This window comes from Bos grunniens, chromosome 1 (genome assembly GCF_055505025.1).
Source record: "Bos grunniens cultivar Pamir isolate PY7600 chromosome 1, Bosgru_T2T1.0, whole genome shotgun sequence".
Taxonomy (NCBI): Eukaryota; Metazoa; Chordata; class Mammalia; order Artiodactyla; family Bovidae; genus Bos; species Bos grunniens.
Window position 1 is genome coordinate 138087132 of NC_141165.1, and position 22658 is coordinate 138109789.

The following is a 22658-nucleotide window of genomic DNA, read 5'->3' on the forward strand; positions in this document are numbered from 1 at the left end:
CCTAAAGTGCTCACAAATTTTTTTTTTTTTTTTTTTCAGAAGGAAAGTTGGTGAGAGTAAACTAGCTATGACCCATACCATGACTAACAACTGACAATGGTGGCAGTATGTGTGAAAGAAAACAAAGAGTAGAACAAAGCTGCTGGGTTGGTAATTTTCTGTTTTTTTTATTTTTTTTTGCAGACATGTAAACACTCAATTCTCATAGGGCTGAGGTACCAAAAATGAATTGAAAAACAATACCCCTCACCAGATGTTTAGCATGTTATATAAAAATGGACATAATTCTAGGATGTTAAAATGCCTCAGAGCAACAGGGTAATATAATTTACTGGGTTTTTGATATGGGTGTGTAGCTTATGCTGAATTCACTGGGCTTTTTCAACTCTTTGTTTTGTGTTTAATTTAGAAGACCTAACTAAAATTAAGTGATGACTGTGTATTTGGGGTTTTCTGTGATAGTATGGGTTTTATTCAATTTTCTCATTTTTTAAGACAGGGAATTCATTAAACATGTAACTATTTTTAAAATATTTTAGTTTCTGGGGTTATTCTTATATTTGTATTTATAAATTAAAAAAATAATAGCATCTAGGAGAGAGTTTTAAAAAGGGGGCTTCCCTGGTGGCTCAGATGGTAAAGGATCTGCCTGCAATGCTGGAGACCTGGGTTCAGTCCCTGGGTCAGGAAGATCCCCTGGAGAAGGGAATGGCAACCGACTCCAGTATTCTGGCCTGGAGAATCCCATGGACAGAGGAGCCTGGCAGGCCCCAGTGTGTGGGGTCACAAAGAGTCAGATACATGACTGAGCAACTTTCACTTTGACTTTCCAAGCCAGGAAGTACCATTCTTCTCTCTTTGTACTCTTTTCCATGGCATTTGAACTCATCATCTTAAGACTTTGGACACTGTTGATGAGAGAGAACTCCCTAATGAATAGTTCCAGCTCCAGATAGTTCTCTGAACTCTAGACTTTTGCATGTAACAGTTCAATGAACATCTCCACTTGGAGTCTGATTGGCCTTTCATATATATATGTTCCAGGATGAACTCTTCTCTGCCCCTGGTCCCCACTCCCCCTCTAGACTTGCTCCTCCTGCATTGTTAGTCATCTCAGTACTACACTTCTACCCTTGCCTCAGGCCAGTGGTTTTGGAATCAACAATGACTCCTCTCTCGAAAGCATGTCATGGGCCATGTGCGCGTGCATGCGTGCTTGGTCGTGTCTGACTCTTTGTGACCCTTGGGACTGCAGCCCACCAGACTCCTCTGTCCATGGGATTTTTCAGACAAGAATACCAGAGTGGGTTGCCATTTCTATGAGCCAATCTTCTTGACTCATCCTTTGATTTTCTACTCTTTTTGAGCCACTCAGATGGCAGTTTTATATACTTCAGCCTGATGTACCCAGACTCTGAAGTCTTCTCTCTCTTACAGTTTCCCCAGGTTTATATTGTTGTGTCAACTACTACAGCATCCATCTAACTGGATTCTTACACAGGATAGTTCAAAGTGATCCTTTCACAACGTAAGTTTGATTATGTTATGCCTGCCCCAGTCCCCCTCTGACTCCTCATTTCACCCACAGTAAAAGACAAAGGGCTTCCAGTGGTCCACAAGGCCCACAGGAGCTGCCCTCATGTTTACCATCTTCTAATCCATGCTTGCTTCATCTCCTATTATGTTCCCCCTCATTTTTTTTTTTGAACTACATAATTCTTTTTTTTTTAATTATTTATTTATTACGTTCCCCCTCATTTCATTTCTTTTTTTTTTTTTTTTAATTATTTATTTATTTTATTTTGGTTTGCTAGGTCTTTTGTTGTGTCTGGGCTTTCTCTGGCTGCAGTGAGTGGGGACTACTCACTGTTCTCATTTTGGTGGCTTCTTTTGTCGTGGAGCACAAACTCGAGGTGCACCGGCCTCAGTAGTTGCGGCACAGGGGCCCATTAGTTGTGACCCGAGGATCGTAGAGTGTGTGGGCTCAGGTAGTCGTGGTGCAGGGCCTTAGCAGCTCCGCAGCATGTGGAATCTCCCTGGACCAGGGATCGAACCTGTGTGCTCTGCATTGGCAGGTGGATTCCCATCCACTATACCACCGAGGAAGTCCTCCCCCATCATTTCAATCCATTGTCGTGGTCTACGACTTTTCAATTGCTGCTTATGGCCCCAAAGGCCACAAATTGCCACAAATTTAGCAGCTTAAAACAATAAAAATTTATTATTTCACAATTTTGAAGGTCAGAAGTTGGGTTGGTTCAGCTGGTTTTTCTGGTTGTTAGAGACTTGGGCTTGATGTTTCTAGGACTAAGGTCTCTGTTTCCTTGCTGGCTGACAACCAAAGGCTGCTGTTAACTCCCTAAGGCCTCTCTCCTCACTCAGGGGACCTTACATGTCAGAGCCAGCAACATTGTGTGGTTGTATTCTCACACTAGGAATCTCTCTGGTTTCCTTTTCTGCCAAGTCTCTCTTGCTGCAGCCAGAGGAAGTTTTCTGCTTTTAAGGACTCATGTAATTAGATGTATGTTGGGGGGTGGGGGGTGGTGTGGGCCGGGGCCCTGCTTCCCAGGTGGCTCAGTGGTAAAGTACATGATTATATGGGACTCACCTGGATAAACCAGGATAGTCTATTTTAGGATCTCAAACTTCAATTCCATCTGCAGTGTTCCTTTGCCATATAATATAGCAAATTCACCCCAGTGGCTCAGTAGTAAAGAATCTGCCTGCAATGCAACAGATGCAGTTTCGATCCCCTGGGTCAGGAAGATCCCCTGGAGAAGGAAGGGCAACCCATTCCAGTATTATTGCTTGGGAAATTCCATGGACAGAGGAGCCTGGTGGGTGACAGTCCATAGGGTCACAAAGAATGGGACACAACTTAGCAAGTGAACAACAACAACACAGCAAATTTACAGGTTCTGGGAGTTAAGACATGGACCTCTTTGGGGAACTATCATTCTGTTTACAGAGGGCCTCTTGGATAAAAATGCTTCCATCTCATGGCTCATATACTTGGTGTCCTGTTACCTGGAACATTCCTCCTCAGATAATTACACAACTCATTCTATCACTTTGTCCAGATCTCTCAGTGGAAGATCTGTTATCACTATATCCTATCAGCTTCTCTGATCAGCCTTTAAAAGAAACCTCTCCTTACTCTTTTTTTCTCTTTAACCTGCCTTTTTTTTTTTTCCTTTGTCTCACCAGTACCTGACAAAAGAATATAACCATTAACTTCTCTGTTTTCTCCCTCGCTCAGCCACATCCTTTGAGATCAGGGACTTTGATTTATTTACCATTGGATTTCCACTTCCTACAGCAGTTCCTGGCACATGGTAAAATGTTCAATACATATTTGTTGTATTAATGAAAATCACTAAACAGACCCAGAGACCACTCCATTAATCATCTCTGAGAAAAATTAGTCAAGTAACTCTTAATTGGCCTACTAATAGAATAACGTAAAAAAAAAAAAATCTTGTTCATGAGAATATCATTAGTTTGCCAAAAGTCTTGCTGAAATCATTAGTGGCAACTTCCCTAGCATCTCCCCATCTATCGTAAAAGGAAACAAGGAGCTTGGCATTTGTGTCCTTGGTGTACCTGAACTAGCTCAAAAATTTTATTCCCTTCCATTTCTAAGAGCTGACAAGCTTTTTAATAATCTGTTCTAAAATCTTGAAAGAGCTCAAGTCTGTAGTTTTCAGAATTCCCTTTTTTCCTTCTTTCAAAATCAGGATATCTCTCATTTGCAAATTCTTTAAAAATTTTTTTATTGTATTTATTTTTGGCTGCGCTGTGTCTTCACTGTGGCACAAGGGGCTCTTTGTTGCTGTGTGCAGACTCTTTCTTGTGGCACACTGGCCTCTCGTTGCGGTGGCTTCTCTTGTTGCGGAGCACAGACTCTAGGCACATGCTCCGTAGTTGTGACTCAGCTGCAGACTCAGTTGCCTCGTGCAAATGGGATCCTAATTCCTGGGCCAGGGATCGAACCTATGCCCCGTGCATTATCAAGCACTGACTCACCTGGGAAGTCCCTCATTTGAAAATTCTTGATACTTGTCTTAAATATTCGCTCAAGATGATTGACAGTGCACTCTCAATCTATCAATGGCTCTATAATTAGAGATATGAATCCCTTTAACATTACCATTTCTTCTTTTGCTTAACCCCCAACCATCCAATCCCCCTCCTCTGTGATGTTTCTTTTGTTTATTCTTAGTTAAGGTTGCTTTGCTTGGAGCAAAGAATCAGCACAAAATGAAACTTTAAGGTTTTGCTGTCTGTCTCCAGCTGCAGCTGAGCAAAGATCTGAACATTTTCTCTGCTGCTAAATCACTTCAGTCGTGTCTGACCCTGTGTGACCCATAGATGGCAGCCCACCAGGCTCCCCTATTCCTGGGATTCTCAAGGCAAGAACACTGGAGTGGGTTGCCATTTCCTTCTCCAATGCAGGAAAGTGAAAAGTGAAAGTGAAGTCGCTCAGTCCTGTCAGACTCTTAGCGACCCCATGGACTGCAGCCTACCAGGCTCATCTGTCCATGGGATTTTCCAGGCAGGAGTACTGGAGTGGGGTGTCGTTGCCTTCTCTGGACTTAGCTAAACAGCTGCTTGAGAAGTTCTGACACATTCTGACAGTTAACCTTCCCCTCACCACTGTTCAGGGTTGCAGTGACTATCTTTTTTACTTGTAGCTGATCCACCAGACAGCACCTGGTGCAATCTCTTTGGTTTCCTATGGATTTTCTTCTTTCCTTTCCTCTTGGGTAATATTTATAATAATATGGGCAAAATATTTTAGTTTCCCCTTCTTCCTGAGCCATTTCCTAGTTTAGATCTGTGTCACTGCAAGTATACCTACACTTCTGAATTAAAACAGGTTTTTCAAAAAATATTTTTTTTGAAACCAAGCACAAGCAAAATGTGCTGTATGCAATGGAGCAGTTATTTTGTCAAGGTGTGCTCCCTGGACTACTGCATTAGAATCATGGGATAGGAAGGGGGCTGCTTATTACAATGTAGATTATCAACTGTGTGTGTGCTCAGTCATGTCTGACTCTTTGCTACCCTACGGACTATAACCCAGGCTCCTGGGCTCCTCTGTCCATGGGATTTTCCAGGCAGGAATACTGGAGTGGGTTGCCATTCCCTCCTTCAGGGGATCTTCCCAACCCAGGAATTGGACCCGAATCTCCTGCATTGGCAGGCAGATTCTTTATCCCCAAGCCATCTGGGAAGCCAGAATTGGAAAGAGGTGGATGGGAGGCTTGGTAATCATCATTTTAAACAAGTTTCTCGGGTTATACTCTTCAGAGTTTGAGAGCTTCATTTGTCAAAGATACACAGGAGCATAAATTATTGCTATTAAGGAGGTAATGCTATATTTAAGGTAAGGTATAAAAATAATATATGTCAAATGAATGGCCTAAAGAGTAAGTGCATTCACTTGAGTCAGCAAATCCAGCTATCAAGGATGGGGTGGGGGTGTTCAGGTTGGCTTCATGAAAGACACATTTATTACTCATAAGAGATACTCAAGAATTGTTTGTAGAATTAATGACCGATCTGTCCTGAAAGGTGAAGAAACCATAACTTTTCTTTAATGGTGAACGAATTCCGGATCCTCTTGTTATATATCATTTTTATGCAGATAAGGAAACTGAGTTTCAGAGAAGTTATTTGACAATTGCCCGATGTCACACAACATGGTAATATTGAAAAAGATTGAAACAGAGGTTTTCTAATTCCAGAATTTGGACTGGGATAAGAGTGAGGGGAAGGTTTTCTTGTCTCTTCTTGCTATTCTTTGGAACTCTGCATTCAGATATTTATATCTTTCCTTTTCTCCTTTGCTTTTCACTTCTCTTCTTTTCACAGCTATTTGTAAAGCCTCCCCAGAGAGCCATTTTGCTTTTTTGCATTTCTTTTCCATGGGGATGGTCTTGATCCCTATCTCCTGTACAATGTCATGAACCTCTGTCCATAGTTCATCAGGCACTCTATCTATCAGATCTAGGCCCTTAAATCTATTTCTCACTTCCACTGTATAATCATAAGGGATTTGATTTAGGTCATGCCTGAATGGTCTAGTGGTTTTCCCTACTTTCTTCAATTTAAGTCTGAATTTGGCAATAAGGAGTTCATGATCTGAGCCATAGTCAGCTCCCAGTCTTGTTTTTGTTGACTGTATAGAGCTTCTCCATCTTTGGCTGCAAAGAATATAATCAATCTGATTTCGGTGTTGACCATCTGGTGATGTCCATGTGTAGAGTCTTCTCTTGTGTTGTTGGAAGAGGGTGTTTGCTATGACCAGTGTGTTCTCTTGACAAAACTCTGTTAGCCTTTGCCCTGCTTCATTCTGTATTCCAAGGCCAAATTTGCCTGTTACCCCAGGTGTTTCTTGACTTCCTACTTTTGCATTCCAGTCCCCGATAATGAAAAGGACATCTTATTTGGGTGTTAGTTCTAAAAGGTCTTGTAGGTCTTCATAGAACTGTTCAACTTCAGTTTCTTCAGCCTTATTGGTTGGGGCATAGGCTTATGGCAGAAAGTGAAGAACTAAAAAGCCTCTTGATGAAAGTGAAAGAGGAGAGTGAAAAAGTTGGCTTAAAGCTCAACATTCAGAAAACGAAGATCATGGCATCTGGTCCCATCACTTCATGGGAAATAGATGGAGAAATAGTGGAAACAGTGTCAGAATTTATTTTGGGGGGCTCCAAAATGACTGCAGATGGTGACTGCAGCCATGAAATTAAAAGACACTTACTCCTTGGAAGGAAAGTTATAACCAACCTAGATAGCATATTGAAAAGCAGAGACATTACTTTGGCAACAAAGGTCCATCTGGTCAAGGCTATGGTTTTTCCTGTGGTCATGTATGGATATGAGAGTTGGACTGTGAAGAAGGCTGAGCACCGAAGAATTGATGCTTTTGAACTGTGGTGTTGGAGAAGACTCTTGAGAGTCCCTTGGACTGCAAGGAGATCCAACCAGTCCATTGTGAAGGAGATCAGTCCTGGATGTTCTTTGGAAGGAATGATGCTAAAGCTGAAACTCCAGTACTTGGCCACCTCATGGGAAGAGTTGACTCATTGGAAAAGACCCTGATGCTGGGGGGGATTGGGGGCAGGAGGAGAAGGGGACAACAGAGGATGAGATGGCTGGATGGCATCACCGACTCGATGGACGTGAGTTTGAGTGAGCTCCGGGAGTTGGTGATGGACAGGGAGGCCTGGCATCCTGCGATTCATGGGGTCACAAAGAGTCGGACACAACTGAGTGACTAAACTGAACTGAATTGAACTGAAGAGTAAGGGGAAGGCATTCTGAGAGCTGGAGTAAATTTAGTTCAGTGTTTAGAGAGGAAGGGCAGAGGATTTGATTGAGAGTTTAATAGACAGACAAGCCTGAAAAGGTAGATTGGAACCAGATGGTGAGCAACTTTGAATACTAGAATAATGAATGTATCAATAGATAATGGATACCTGCTGAAAATTTTAGGATAAGGTAAAAGCAATTTATTAGGAAGATTTACCTGTAATTGCTACAAAGATGAGAAGGATGAAAGGCCAGGGTGTCACAGTGAGAAGGAGCCAGATTCATGGTCCATGATGAGAAAATTCAGACCCAGTTTGTTAGAAAATGGATGTGACCAAATTTAAAGAATGAATCAATAAGCCATGGAAACTAGTTAAATTCTGATCTACTTCAGTAGTTTCCTTCTTATTCTAGTTGACTAACTTTTCAGTTGCAGTTTCTAAGAAGCTGCTGCTGCTGCTAAGTCACCTCAGTCGTGTCCGACTCTGTGCGACCCCGGAGACGACAGCCCACCAGGCTCCCCCGTCCCTGAGATTCTCCAGGCAAGAACACTGGAGTGGGTTGCCATTTCCTCCTCCATTCTAAGAAGCTAGGGATTCACTTTTTGTCATTCCAATATAGGGCCCAACTTTTTTTTTTTTTTTCAAAAAATAAATAAATAAATAAATCTAAGTCTTACACTTAGGAAACAATAAAAGCGCTGTTTTAAAATACCAATTCAGGGTATTCTCTGGCTGTCCAGTGGTTGGGATTCCATGCTTTCACTGATGAGGGTCCAGGTTCAATCCCTGGTGGGAGAACCAGGATCCTGCAGGTAGCATGGCATAGCCAATAAAAGAAAGAAAAAGGAAAAAAAAAAAAAAAAAAAAAGCCAAGTCATTCAGTAAACTTTTAAAAGAAGCATCTCTTTGTTTGGCACTGTACCAGTTCTGGGTGCTTAGAAATACATGATTTATGGTCTCTGTATTAGTCAGAGTTCTCCACAGGATCAGAACCAATAGGGTGTGTGTATGTGTGTGTGTAAATAAAGATTTATTTTAAGGAACCAGCTCATGCAATCATGGAGACAGAGAGGTCCCAAGATCTTTGGAATGAATCAGCAAGCTGGAGCCCCAACTGTATTTCTAGTTCCATGGTTAGCAGACTGGAGACCCAATAAGTCTCCAAATATTCAATTTGAGTCTAAAGACAGAAAAAAGCTGATGTTGGAGTTCAAAAGCAGGAATCCTCTATGACTTAGGGGAGGGTCAACATTTTTGTTCCATTCTGGTCTTGAAATGATTGAATAAAGCCCACCCACATTATGGAAGATAATCTGGTTTGCTCAGTCTACTGATTTAAATGTTAATCTCATTCAAAAACACCCGCACAGAAATACCCAGAATAACATTTAATCAAATCATTGGTCATTTGGTGGCCCAGTCAAAGTGAAAGTGAAATCGCTCAGTTGTGTCTTTGCGACCCCATTGACTACGAGACTCCTCCATCCATGGAATTTTTCAGGCAAGAGAACAGGAGTGGGTTGCCATTTCCTTCCCAGTCAAGTGGCCACATAAAATTAACCATCATGGCTGCTGTCTTCAAGGAGGTTATACTTTTTTGGGAGAAGACAGACAAGTAAAATAATAACACACCATTTTAATGCTCCAATATATGTACTTTAAAAGTACTATGACAACAAAGGGAGAAGGATGAATTTTGCCTATAGAGAAAGAGAAAAATCAATGAAGTTTTAGGACAAATAGGAAAACACCTGGACAGACCATTTTGTTCATGGATATCAGGCTTTCTGAGCACAGCAGTGTTAACCCACAATACTCAAAATTGTCCCGGGTGGGAAATAAATGCACATTTGAAGTTTGGATGTAGCCAGGAGATTAAGAGCTAGATTCCAGGAAGAAATCAAGGCAACCACAAAATGTATTGAGCTAGTTCTTAAATGGAGAAAAAGCTCCAGTGAAAATTTCTAAGATTCAGGATTAATGAGAAGTTCTAAGAACAGGAATATATCATTTTTTACATTTAAATTTAAAAATTGCATGAAATTTAAACACATACAAAAGAGACTAGCACAGCAAAGTTCCCTATCCATCAAGATTTAACAGTTATTAAGATTTTCCCATACTCAATCTGTTTTCTCTCTTTGCTGAATATTTGATAACAAATCTCAGAAATGCTGTCATTTCAATTACATATACTTCAAAAAAGCGTCTCTAAAAATATGGACATTTTATAAACCTTAGCTACTTTTAAAAAGACAATGCAATTTTGACATCTAACAAAATTAATAGTAATTCTTTAATATCATCTGAATATTGTCAAACATCCAGTTCATATTAAAATGTTCTGTTGTCTCAAATATTCCATTTGAATGCACTGACTCATGAATCTTTTTTATCTAGGGAGGACCCACTTCTTTTTCTTTTTCTTTGTTTTTCATGCTATTGTCATATTGAAGAAATTCAGTCTGTTGCCATTTAAAATATCCCACATGCTGAATTTGTTCCAATATTTATGTATAATTTATTCACTATATTGTTCTGCAATATAATCCTCTATCTTTTGCTCTGTGTGTGTGTGTGTTAGTTGCTCAGTCATGTCTGACTCTTTGCAACCCCTCGGACTGTAACCCGCCAGGCTTCTCTATTTATGAGATTCTCCAGGCAAGAATACTGGAGTGGATTGCCATTCCCTTCTCCAGAGGATTTCCCCAACCCAGGGATCGAACCAGGCAGGGTCTCCTGCATTGCAGGCAGATCCTTCACTGTTTGAGCTACAGGGAAAGCTTTTGCTCTGTACCTTCAGTCATTTCTACTCCCCGCTCTGCTTTAAGTCAGAGGTTCTTATGGGAGCAGTAGACTTGGAGAGATGCTTTCCAAAGGAGGATAGTGGATCATGGAAAAGGGAATGCCTGAGTAGAAAGTGATATGGCAAAAAGACAAAGGAGGGACTTTCCTGGTGGGCCAGTGGCTAAGACTCCGCTCTCCCAGTGCAGGGGGCCTGAGTTCGATCCCTGCTCAGGGAACTAGATCCCACATGCCACAATTAAGAGTTCACATGCAACAACCAAAATATCCAGAATGCCACAACTAAGTCCTGGCACACTCAAATAAGTAATAAATAAATAAGGATAAATATCAAAATAGAAAGAAGACAAAGGAAGCAGAAATGGAAAGAGAGAGAGATGATGAAGAGAAACATAAAGCCTTGCCACAGCTCCCCTACACCTATCAAAGAAAGTAAATGAAATTTGAGGCAATAGAGACATCAAGTATAGATATTAAGATAATTATAAAAAGATCACTATTACAGAAGGAGGATGATATAAATCTGAATAGTAAAATGTGTTAAGTCTACTAAATAGATTACTGTTACTGCTACATTGGCATTGTGGGCTCTTTCAGTTCAGTTCAGTTCAGTTCAGTCGCTCAGTCGTGTCTGACTCTTTGTGACCCCATGAATCGCAGCACGCCAGGCCTCCCTGTCCATCACGAACTCCCGGAGTTCGGTCAGACTCACGTCCATTGAGTTGGTGATGCCATCCAGCCATCTCATCCTCTGTCATCCCCTTGTTCTTCTGCCCCCAATCCCTTCCAGCATCAGAGTCTTTTCCAATGAGTCAACTCTTCCCATGAGGTGGCCAAAGTACTGGAGTTTCAGCTTTAGCATCATTCCTTCCAAAAACACCCAGGGCTGATCTCCTTCAGAATGGACTGGTTGGATCTCCTTGCAGTCCAAGGGACTCTCAAGAGTCTTCTCCAACACCACAGTTCAAAAGCATCAATTCTTCAGCACTCACTTTTCTTCACAGTCCAACTCTCGCATCCATACATGACTACTGGAAAAACCATAGCCTTCACTAGATGGACCTTTGTTGCCAAAGTAATGTCTCTGCTTTTCAATATGCTGTCTAGGTTGGTCATAACTTTCCTTCCAAGGAATAAGTGTCTTTTAATTTCATGGCTGCAGTCACCATCTGCAGTGATTTTGGAGCCCCAAAAGATAAAGTCTGACACTGTTTCCACTGTTTCCCCATCTATTTGCCATGAAGCGATAGGACCAGATGCCATGATCTTCGTTTTCTGAATGTTGAGCTTTAAGCCAACTCTTTCACTCTCCTCTTTCACTTTCATCAAGAGGCTTTTTAGGTCCTCTTCATCTTCTGCCATAAGGGTGGTGTTATCTGCATATCTGAGGTTATTAATGTTTCTCCCGGCAATCTTGATTCCAGCTTGTGCTTCTTCCAGCCCAGCGTTTCTCATGATGTACTCTGTGTATAAGTTAAATAAGCAGGGTGTGGGTTCTTTGCTGAAATATACAGCTACAATTTTTTCTTAAGGAAAGATTATGACACTTATTGTAGAATAATGTAGAATTCAGTAGTAAATGGTTTAGTATAGCTTTACAGTTTGTAGCTTTTATAGTCTTAGACTATAAAATAAAAGAGTTGGACTGAAAATATCTTGCTCTTACCCAGTTTCATCACCCCACTGCTTTCCACACTCTTTTGCTTTTTGTTGGCCAGAACACTCCTTCATTTTAAGCCAAGTATTTGAAAGTGTCATGCAAAAGTTCTCCTGCAGCCAGGCAGCAGCTGACTTTATTTTTACTCAAGTGTGAGATAGCACTCACAGATGTCAGCTTGTATTCTTTTGTAATGAAATAACCTTTGTGAATTCCAAATACACTAAAACACTGCCAGAATTATTTAGAAACTTAGTGTACAGTGATCAATGCAGACTCCAGCAACACCTCAAATGTATCAAACATCCATTCTCATAGAGACCAGATGAGATCAACATGACAGGCATAACAAGTTTAGCTTTTTTATAAAAATTCACTCACTATCATTTTCATTTTATGCATTTCTCTATAGACTGTCATTTTATACATTTCTCTACATTGCTTCCATTTAAGATAGAGTGAAGCTGAAGACATTTATTTGTTCTGCCTATTAAGATGACAGTGATATTTCACACTATTGAAAAAACATCTGAATTTGGAAACTTTTCAACAGGAAGAAGCAAACATGTTTGAGAATTTGTGTATAAATAACTATTTACTTATTTATTTCCAGTTTCATTACCACATAGTAAGAGATTTGGAATGGACCATTTGAAGTTGACAAAATTCACACATCTCTTCAAGGGTGAGGGGTTTTGCAGTCTGTAGGTTAAAATTGGGGCCTGAGTTTAAAAGTCTGTGAAATACAAAGTTTAGGGGTTCAGAGGGAAATCTAAGAGAATACAACACAAGTTAAGAGCCTTAGGAAAGATCAAGGATGGGAAGAAATATAAAAACAACAGATAAAGAGAGCAAACAGAATAACAGAGTTGCATATTGGTGTGGAGGCTCAGCTAAAAGAAGATTAAGACATACTGGTCAAGGTTTCCCAAGGGTGATATTTAGGAGACACAAGCCAAGTTGGCAACTTCATTGGTCATTAGTGGTTTCACTTCTATTTAAAACTAAAGGAAGAGACTTGGATCAAAGCCCATGCCAGGAGGTATGAAGGGTTTGAAGGAGGGAGTTTAGATTCTGGTTAGAGCTACAGTTAAGATGGTCCCAAGGTTTAAGTCTAATTCTTTAAAACTGTGCTAAGGTAATTGTATATCACGAGACCAAATCTGGAATTTTCCTTAACTATATGAAGTTTGTATCTCAGAATAGCCTCACACATAGTAGTAAAGATTAGCAGTTTGGGACTTCCCTGGTGGTCCAGTACCTAAGTCTCCATATTCCCAATGTAGGGGGCCTGAGTTTGATCCTTGGTCAGGGAACTAGATCCCACATGCAGTATCTAAGACACCTCGCAGCCACAATAAATAAATGCATATATATATATATATATATATATATTTTTTTTTTTTTTTAAAGATTAGTAGGGCTTTTGGATGAAAAGTTCTCTTCTGGGATAATGTGAACAGAACAGGAAGGAAAATTTCTAAAGGTCATGAACCCAGGAGTATGATCTTCAGAAGAGAGATTTCACTTCTCTTAAAATCTACATGGACTTCCCTGGTGGCTCAGATGGTAAAGAATCTGCCTTCAGTGCAAGAGACCTGGGTTCAGTCCCTGGGTGGGAAAGATCCCCTGGAGAAGGGAATGGCAACCCACTCCAGTATTCTTGCCTGGAGAATTCCATGGACAGAGGAGCCTGATGGACTATTGTCCATGAGGTCACAAAGAGCCGGATATGACTGAGCAACTAAGCACAAAACTTAATGTAATGGAGGAGCCCTATATGGGACCTGCCATCTGGGAACTGCCTAGGGCAGAATAAGATAGGGGGTACCTCATTCTAACACAGCAAAAAGACAAAGTCATTTTAAGACTTTGAAAAATTTTGCTCATGTTGCACATCTTTTTAAAATTCTGGCTTTTTATTAATACAGTAAAAAGAGAGAACCTAAATAGGGCTCTTTTCAAACTAAGATCCTAATAGGCACAGTAACTCTTCCAGTAAGTCAAAGATCAGAAATACCAGAGGGAAGGACTAGTGGCTAAGACTAGTCCACTGGCTAAGACTCTGAATTCCCAATGCAGGTGGCCTGGGTGCTATCCCTGGTCAGGGAACCAGATCCCACAGGCCACAACTAAGAGTTTGCTTGCAGCCACTAAAAGATCCTGTGTGTCCCAATTAAGACCCAGCACAGCCAAATAAATAAATATTTTTTAAAATATCAGAGGAAGCTTTTCAGATATAGCTAGAGAAAAGTCAGTTGGTGAATTGAACTATTTATTGGTATTTAGCATCTTGAAATTTTTTGGTTCACTCATGTATCCTCCAATACTCTAGTTTTCTCTAGAAATCAGTGAAGAGAAATAACAGTGGTATTCCAGGCACGTAATGTGTCAAAGATGGAGGACTATAGAAAGAAGAAAAAATAAGACCCATAATCAATGATTCTGCTGCTGCTGCTGCTGCTAAGTTGCTTCAGTCGTGTCTGACTCGTAGTGACCCCATGGACTGCAGCCTACCAGGCTCCTCCGTCCATGGGATTTTCCAGGCAAGAGTACTGGAGTGGGGTGCCATTGCCTTCTCCAATGATGAAAACATGCTAAATGTCTTCTTTACTATTTCTGGGTGGTGAAAGGGAAAACCATTTCATAGCCTCTGATTCCTTGAACACAACCACAGCAAACTCCAGAGTAATATTCTGCAATAAAAGTATGTAAATTACAAGGAATTGGAGCCTATGGAGACAATATGAATGGAAATTAACTCAAAAACACAGAAAGGCTTAAATAGAAATTTTAGCATAGATCTGGAAAAAGGCTCTTAGAAATTATTTCCTTTAGTAGCTTCCTTTATAAAAAATGTTTATTTTATATTGAAGTATAGTTGAGTAACAGTATTGTGTGAGTTTCAAGTGTACAGCAAAGCAATTCAGTTACACATACATCTATTCTTTTTCGAATTCCTTTCCCATTTTGGTTATTAAAGAGTATGAGCAGAGTTCCCTGTGCTATATATTAGGTCCTTGTTGGTTATGCATTGTAAATATAGCAGTGTGTACATGTCAATCCCAAACTCCCAAGCTATTCCTCATTCCCCACCTTTCCCCTCTGGTAGCCATAAGTCCTTTCTCTAAGTCTGTGAGTCTATTTTGTAAATAAATTTGTTTGTATCATTTTTTTAAAGAGTTCACACAGAAGCGATATCATATATTTATCTTTGTCTGACTTACTTCACTTAGCACGGAAATCTCCAGGTCCATCCATGTTGCTCCAAATGCCATTATTTCTTTGTTTTTCATGGAGTAGCCTCCTTTTAAAAATATCCAGACTCTGATCCAGAGGAGTAAAGTGACCTGCCCAAGGTCGGATAAGTGATAAACCCAGTATTAAAATTTTAGGTCAGCAGATTCCCAGATTAGTGCATTTTCTGGAGCCCTCTGAAAACTGATATTATTATTCTTTGCTGTATTAAAGCATAATTAATAAGCATCAAATATTTATAAAATATCTTCTGTGTCATAGTACACTATCTTTTTATTTATCAGTAAGTTTACTACTGTATTAATTTATTTAGTAAATTAGATTTTTCTCTCTGCTCATCATATACTTCACTTACCACACTTCCACCCCATCCCATTTCCCTTTCACCTGGCTGAAGGATGGAGTTATTTGTAAATAAAATAACTTGTTTCTTCCTTTCCAGTCTGTTTGTTTTTATTCCTTTATTATCTTAGAGCCTTCAGTGAAATGGTGGGAGTGGACATCTTTGCCTTGTTCCCCATCTTAGGAAGGATGTGTTCAGTCTTTCATCATTTATATAACACTAGCTGTAGGATTTTCATATATGCCTCTTATCAGGTTGAGGAGGTTCCTTTCTGTTTTTCTGAAGTAATATGCAGACTGCAATAGTAATTGCCAGGTTGGCACAATTTTGAGTAATTAAAACATTATATCTCAATTATGTTTTTTTAACCTTGATGTACATCATCTTTTCAATAAGATTTTCATCAGTAATGAGAGCTGAGTCAGTTGCGGCTCCTTTCTTGCCTTGGACAGAAAACTCAACGTTGGCTGAAGTGAAAAGGAGAGGTTATTTGATCATGTGACCAAAAGGCACTGGGACTTTTGGTGTCCCTAGGTCCAATTTCTCTTGCCCAGGCTCTCTGCTCTTCTCTCTGACACAATTCTTAGATATCTTCTCGTGATGTTAAAAGGGCTTCAGGACTCTGTCTTCCTATGGACTGCAGCCTGCCAGGCTCCTCTGTCCACAGGGATTCTCCAGGCAAGAATACTGATGTGGGTTGCCATGCCCTTCTCCAGGGAATCTTCCCCTGACTCAGGAATCTTATCAGGGTCTCCTGCATTGCAGATGGATTCTTTACCAGCTGAGCTACCAGGGAAGCCCAACAGCACTTACATTTCCACTTCTAATCTTCACAACTGCCAAAGAGAAAGGTTCTATAGTTTTCCTCACTTTGTAGATGAGGAAACTTAAAGATTTTGAGAGGTTTAGTAATTTGCCCAAATACAGACAGTAAATGGCAGAACCAGGAATCCAACTAGGCTGGCTACAGACCTGGAAGGTTTTATTACTATGTTAAACTTATTTAGTATTATTTAAATAAGGGCTTCCCTGGTGACTCAGATGGTAAAGAACCTGCCTGCAATGCGGGAGATGCAAGAGATACGGTTTCGATTCTGGGTCAGGAAGATCCCCTGGAGAAGGGAATGGCTACCTACTCCAATATTCTTCCCTGGAAAATCCCATGGACAAGGAATTCTTCCTGGGAGGCTACAGTCCAGGGGATCGCTAAAGAGTGAGACATAACTGAGCAACTTTCACTTTCAATTATTATTTATTAATTTTTTTCAAAGAGTGCATGCTGATTCTCAACCTAAATGAAATTATAACAAATTAGTAAAGTAGACATGAGTAAAGGTTTCTTCTACTAATTAAAATTAGAGTACTGATTAACCAAAGATATAAATGATACTTTTAGTCTCCAAAATTTGCTTTATATTCTTTTTCTTCCAAAGGCTGGCCTTGGTAATAAATTCTTTGAATCAAATATACCCCAAGATGTTCTTTGAAATGATCTTATCAAATGTCTCATAAACCATTGGTGGTTCCTTGCTATGGACTGAATGTTTAAGCTAAGTCATTTCAGTCGTGTCCGACTCTGTGCAACCCCATAGACGGCAACCCACCAGGCTCTGCCGTCCCTGGGATTCTCCAGGCAAGAACACTGGAGTGGGTCCTCCTCTCCAAATCAGATGTTGAAGCCTGAATCCCGAGTGTGATGGAATTGGATGTGGGGCCTTTGGGAGGTAACTAGGTCATGAAGGTAGGGCCCTTATGAATGAGATTAGTGCCCTTAGAACAACAGACCTGAGAAGGGTCATTGCTTTCTCTCTCTGCCATGTAAAGACACAGCAAGAACATGACCATCTACAAACCAGAAAGGGGGCTCTCACCAGACTCCAAATCTATCGGCGTTGATCTTGGACATTTCAAGAAATAAATTTCTCTTGCTTACAATCAAACAAACAACAAAGAAGGGGTCTAAGCAGCCCCAAGACCTTATATTTTCTCAGCCTTTAGGCCTCTAGAATACAGTGACTGACTGTCCAGAAGTTTCATCAAAAGTCTTACTATATTCTCAGCCTGAGTTGGGTTGCTTGCCCATTTTAGAATGAATTTGGCCTGGCCTGGGGAATATGATGAGCTGATTGGTTCTGGACCATGTAGAGTGTACCACCTGGAGTTGGGGTGGGGCCAGCATCAACAAAACTGTGTGGTCTGAGATTGGCAGAGGTATTTCCCTGATGAGAAATAGGGATGTGGTTAACAAACTTGGAATGGATTATGAATAGCCAGAATCAGTAATAGTCCACTGTATTAATATTTATTCAGCATATAATATATGCATATAAACTCCTCCTCAAAATAACCCTGTAGCAATGATTGTTATTCCAACTTCCCAAATAAGGAGACTGAAGTGCAGAGGTGTCACAAAGATCCAAATTCATATGGTCAAATTGTCCCACTTCAAGACTGAGCAATTAAGTCCTCTGCCTGACTGCCTCTCAGTTAACTCACTGCCACGATCATGTGTAATCTTCTCAGGGTCAAGAAATAAAAGAACACAAGGCAAATCTAGCCAGAGAACCCACAGAAGGAAAGAAGTATTTTTATAAAACATACGTAAAGGAGATACATTATGACTATATGAAATATTTTAATAGTTTTTCTTTTTAATACACTTTATTTTTTAAACACTATTTTTTAGAGCAGTTTTAAGTTCACAGAAAAATTGACTGGAAAGTACACAGATTCCCCATATACTCCCAGCCTCCCTAGTATCAACATCCCCCACAAAAGTGGTACAACTGTGGCAATCAATGAACCTAAAATGACACGTTATCACCCAAAGTTCCTGGCTTACAATTGGGTTCACTTGCGGTTTTGGCAAGTGTATCCATCATTACACTATTATACACGATGGTTTCAGTGCCCTAAAATTCCTAGGCAGAGCACATTTCTGGGACTGGTTCCAGGACCAATACCAAAATTTGCAGATGCTCAAGTCCGTTATATAAAATGGTATAACTATTTGCATATAATACTTTACTTTTCCCTATTCTTTAAATCATCTCTAGATTACTTATAATACCTAATACAATGCACATGCTATGTAAATACTTTCTGGCACAGCAATCTCAAGTTTTGCTTTTGGGAATTTTTTGGCATTTTTTTCAAATTTTTTTTATCCATTATTGGTTGAATCCACAAATGTGGAACCCATGGTTATGGAGGGCTAGTTTTACTGTCCAAAAGACAATATCTGTTCAGTTCAGTCTCTCAGTCATGTGTGACCCTTTGCGACCCAAGGGACTGCAGCACACCAGGCTTCCCCGTCTTTTACCATCTCCCTGAGCTTGCTCAGACGCATGTCCATTGAGTCAGTGATGCCATCCAACCATCTCATCCTCTGTTGTCCCCTTCTCCTTCAATCTTTCCCAGCATCAGGGTCTTTTCAAATGAGTCAACTCTTCACATCAGGAGGCCAAAGTATTGGAGTTTCAGCTTCAGCATCAGTCCTTGCAATGAAAATTCAGGGTTGATTTCCTTTAGGATGAACTGGCTTGATCTCCTTGCAGTCCAAGGGACTCTCAAGCGTCTTCTCCAACACAACAGTTCCAAAGCATCAGCTCTTCGGTGCTCAGCCTTCTTTATGGTCCAACTCTCACATCCATACATGACTACTGGAAAAACCATAGATTTTACTAGACGGACCTTTGTCGGCAAACTAATGTCTCTGCTTTTTAATATACTGTCTAGGTTTGTCATAGTTTTTCTTCTAAGGAGCAAGTATCTTTTAATTTCATGGCTGCAGTCACCATCTGCAGTGATTTTGGAGCCCAAGAAAAGAAAGTCGCTCACTGTTTCTGTTGTTTCCCCATCTAATTGCCATGAAGTGATGGGACCAGATGCCATGATTTTCGTTTTTTGAATGTTGAGTTTTAAGCCAGCTGTTTCACTCTCCTCTTTCTCCTTCTCCAAGAGGCTTTTTAGTTCTTCTTCGCTTTCTGCTGCATATCTGAGGTTATTGATATTTCTCCTGGAAATCTTGATTTCAGCTTCAACTTCATCCAGTATGGCACTTCGCATAGGATACTCTGCATATAAGTTAAATAAGCAGGTGACAATTGACAATATACAGCCTTGATGTACTCCTTTCCCAATTTGGAAACAGTCCATTGTTCCATGTCCAGTTCTAGCTGTTGCTTCTTGACCTGTATACAGGTTTCTCAGGAGGCAGATATGGTGGTCTGGTATTCCCATCTCTTGAAGAATTTTCCAGTTTGTTGAGATCCACATGGTCAAAGGCTTTAGTGTATTCAATGAAACAGAAGTAGATGTTTTTCTGAAATTCTCTTGCCTTTTCTATGATCCAGCAGATGTTGGCAATTTGATCTCTGGTTCCTCTGCCTTTTCTAAATCCAGCTTGAACATCTGGAAGTTCACGGTTCACATACTCTTGAAGCCTGGCTTGGAGAATTTAGGCATTACTTTGCTAGCGTGTGAGATGAGTGCAATTGTGCGATAGTATGAACATTCTTTGGCATTGCCTTTCTTTGGGATTGGAATGTAAACTGATCTTTTCCACCTCTTTTTTTTTTCTTGTTTTCCACCTCTTTAGAGGGCCTTTAAATAGGTAATTAGCTAAGACAGTATGTTAGTTCTGAGTTAGTCCCCAAGAAGGGTTCTTCTGCCAGGTGTCGGGGGTTCCAGCCAGTAGAACAAATTTGGCTCAAAGCAAAGGAAAGCTTTGCTCTCTGATTAGAAAATGGAGAGGTGGGAGCCTGCTCTAGAGCAAACAAGCTCCTTGTTTGCTTTATAGGGATCAGTGGGCAGGGCTCGCTTTATAAGGATCCCTGTCAGCTGGGAGGGAAGGGGGAGGAGTTCTCTCAAGGCAGGCATAGCTGTGCTGCTCTGGCTCTGGGTTCCAGTGCTGGGCTCAGCTAACAGCACTGCTGTCATCTTGAATTGCTGTGTTGTGTGTGGCTTCTGCACACAGTATGAGGTGTTGGTGCAGCAGTTTCTCACCAAGATCTCTGGTCCGAAGGGTCACATGCAAGGCCTCTGCATACGACACTGTATGAGCAGGCACCAAGACTAGCACCAAGGAAGAAAAAGGTTAGACTATTTTATTACCTAGATTCTATTTTTATTTCCTGAAAACTGTTAATGGATTTCACTGGTGGTAGTTATATAGCAACATTTATTTTTTTACTCATTTATTTTTATTTGTCCCTGTAAATGAAGCTTCATAGCTGCAGAAAACTTATCAATTTAGTCACTGCTGTATCTCTGTGTCTAGTCCTGTGCCTGATGTTTCATCATAACCGGAAGAGCTGGATACTATTATCCTTCTCACTTCACTGATAGGAATTGAAGTCCAAGGCCCATAGGTGGTAAACGACACAGCCAGGCCTGGAACCCAAGGGCTTAGACTCCAGAAACGATGCTCTGATTTACTGTGCTCTAAATGATTTGGTAAAAGAGGAGAAGCGTGCACTAATTTGGCCTGCTGCAGGTGATAGGGAAGGACTTTGTTAGTGCTAAGGCCTTTTGAGTAGGGCCTTGAGTGTTGAGGACCACTTTCTAGCATGGTGATGGGAAGAAGGATATTGCAGGTGGTGGAGAAAATGACCAGGGTTCTTGGTCTTTCTCAATCAATAGAAATCGACTAGAGGCCAGACAAGAAATTCAGGCAAGGCTTTACTGGGGCCCCTGCTGCAGCAGGTGGGAGCAAGAACAAACAAGGAGTTCCCTTGCTCACTCGCCCACTGAGGGGGCCAAACTCATTCCTTACATGGGGTGAGGGTAGGAGTGTGTCCAGGCTTCAGGCTGGAGGAGTAGCTCAGGTGGTTTGCCCTTCCCTCTGGTGGTGTCGAGGGGCTTCCCTGACTCAGATGATAAAGAATATACCTGCAATGTGGGAGACCTGGGTTCGATCCCTGGGTTGGGAAGATCCCCTGGAGAAGGAAATGACTACCCACTCCAGTATTCTTGCCTGGTGAATTCCGGACAGAAGAGCCTGGCAGTCTACAGTCCATGGGATCCCAAAGAGTCAGACACGACTGAACAACTTTGACTTTCACTTCACTGGTGGTGTTGAGTGCAGGGGTCAGGCACAGTACCCTTCTTTTGCTCCTGACACTCAGTTTTTGCTCCAGGCTCTTTAGAAGTGGCAGTTGGGTTTTTCGGTCTCTTTGTATCTTTTGTACAGAATTTGCACCAACTGGGCATGCATGCAGTTATTTTTAGTCCCATACAGTTTCTTTAAATTTTGTTGCTGAAGGAGAGGTGTGTCCAGATGCAAGCATTGCAGCAAAGGGTGCCTGGTTCCAACCTGTCTCAGTGGGAAGAGTGTGAACAAAACCAGGATTGGGAAAGCACCCGAACATTCTTCGAATAGTGAGTAATTGTAGAATAGGGTGTGGGGGAGTTAAAATTGGAAAGGTGGGTCGCATCATTCTGTAGAGAGTTAGAAGACATCAACATTATTTCATTTTGTTTGTTAAGAGGAGGCGCTATCTGTATTTCAGGAAGAGACAGCTGCACAGGATAAGTGTAAGAAGGCAGCTGTTGGTTTTGAACAAATCACATAAATACTTAGAATCCTATTTTACTTATTTGTAAAATGGAAATATAAATACCTTGTTCATAGTTTTTCATTTTTATTTTTCTCGGGAGGGTTAAATAGGATTATCTTATGCAATTACCCTATAAACTTTAGTTTATACAGTACACAAAGGTTAGTGAAGATTTTCATCATATGGTCCCTGACTGAAGAAAGTGTAGAAGTTAGCAGGTGGGCAATAGCAGAGATCTGAGTGAAAAATGACCAGAGTCTATAAGATGATAAGATAATTAGACACTATTATCTAACAAGATTAAGTTTAAATGAGTTTATGTTTGTAAAGCTCTTAGAAGAATACCTGGCTCATAAGTCACCATAAGTGATTATCTTTCTATCATTCTGTGTTTTTTAAGTAATAGGAAGGCAAAAGATGTTTAAGGGATGGAACCAATTACGATTATATGCTTTATTGTGTGAAGGTCTGTTGCAGAGAAAATGGAATCAGAAATAACAGCAATAAAAACTTATAACCTCAGGTGCCTAGGGGAGTGTTCATTAATTGTTATAAGGAAGAAAGAACATAGAAGAGATGAAGACTTTCTTTGAACATGGTACATTGTCCATTAAAAATTCATAGTGGATGTTTGAAAGCTCTGAAAATGGGGGCATGGTGTAAAGGATGGAATGAACTCATGGTCAGAGGAATAAATTGGGGGATTTTTGTTTAGA

At 40.7% G+C, this 22658-nt stretch overlaps 2 long non-coding RNA genes across 2 annotated transcripts in view; one reads left to right on the forward strand and one right to left on the reverse strand.

The window, feature by feature from the left end:
- The window catches only part of LOC147380240 (uncharacterized), a 679399-nt gene that overhangs the window by 544775 nt on the left and 111966 nt on the right, over nt 1-22658 (reverse strand). The gene's annotated exons all lie outside the window — the stretch shown is intronic.
- LOC147380246 (uncharacterized) overlaps nt 20340-22658 on the forward strand; it is a 100891-nt gene continuing 98572 nt past the window's right edge. The window contains exon 1 of the long non-coding RNA XR_015135047.1: nt 20340-20479. This is a non-coding gene — a long non-coding RNA (uncharacterized LOC147380246). The remainder of the gene's footprint in view (nt 20480-22658) is intronic.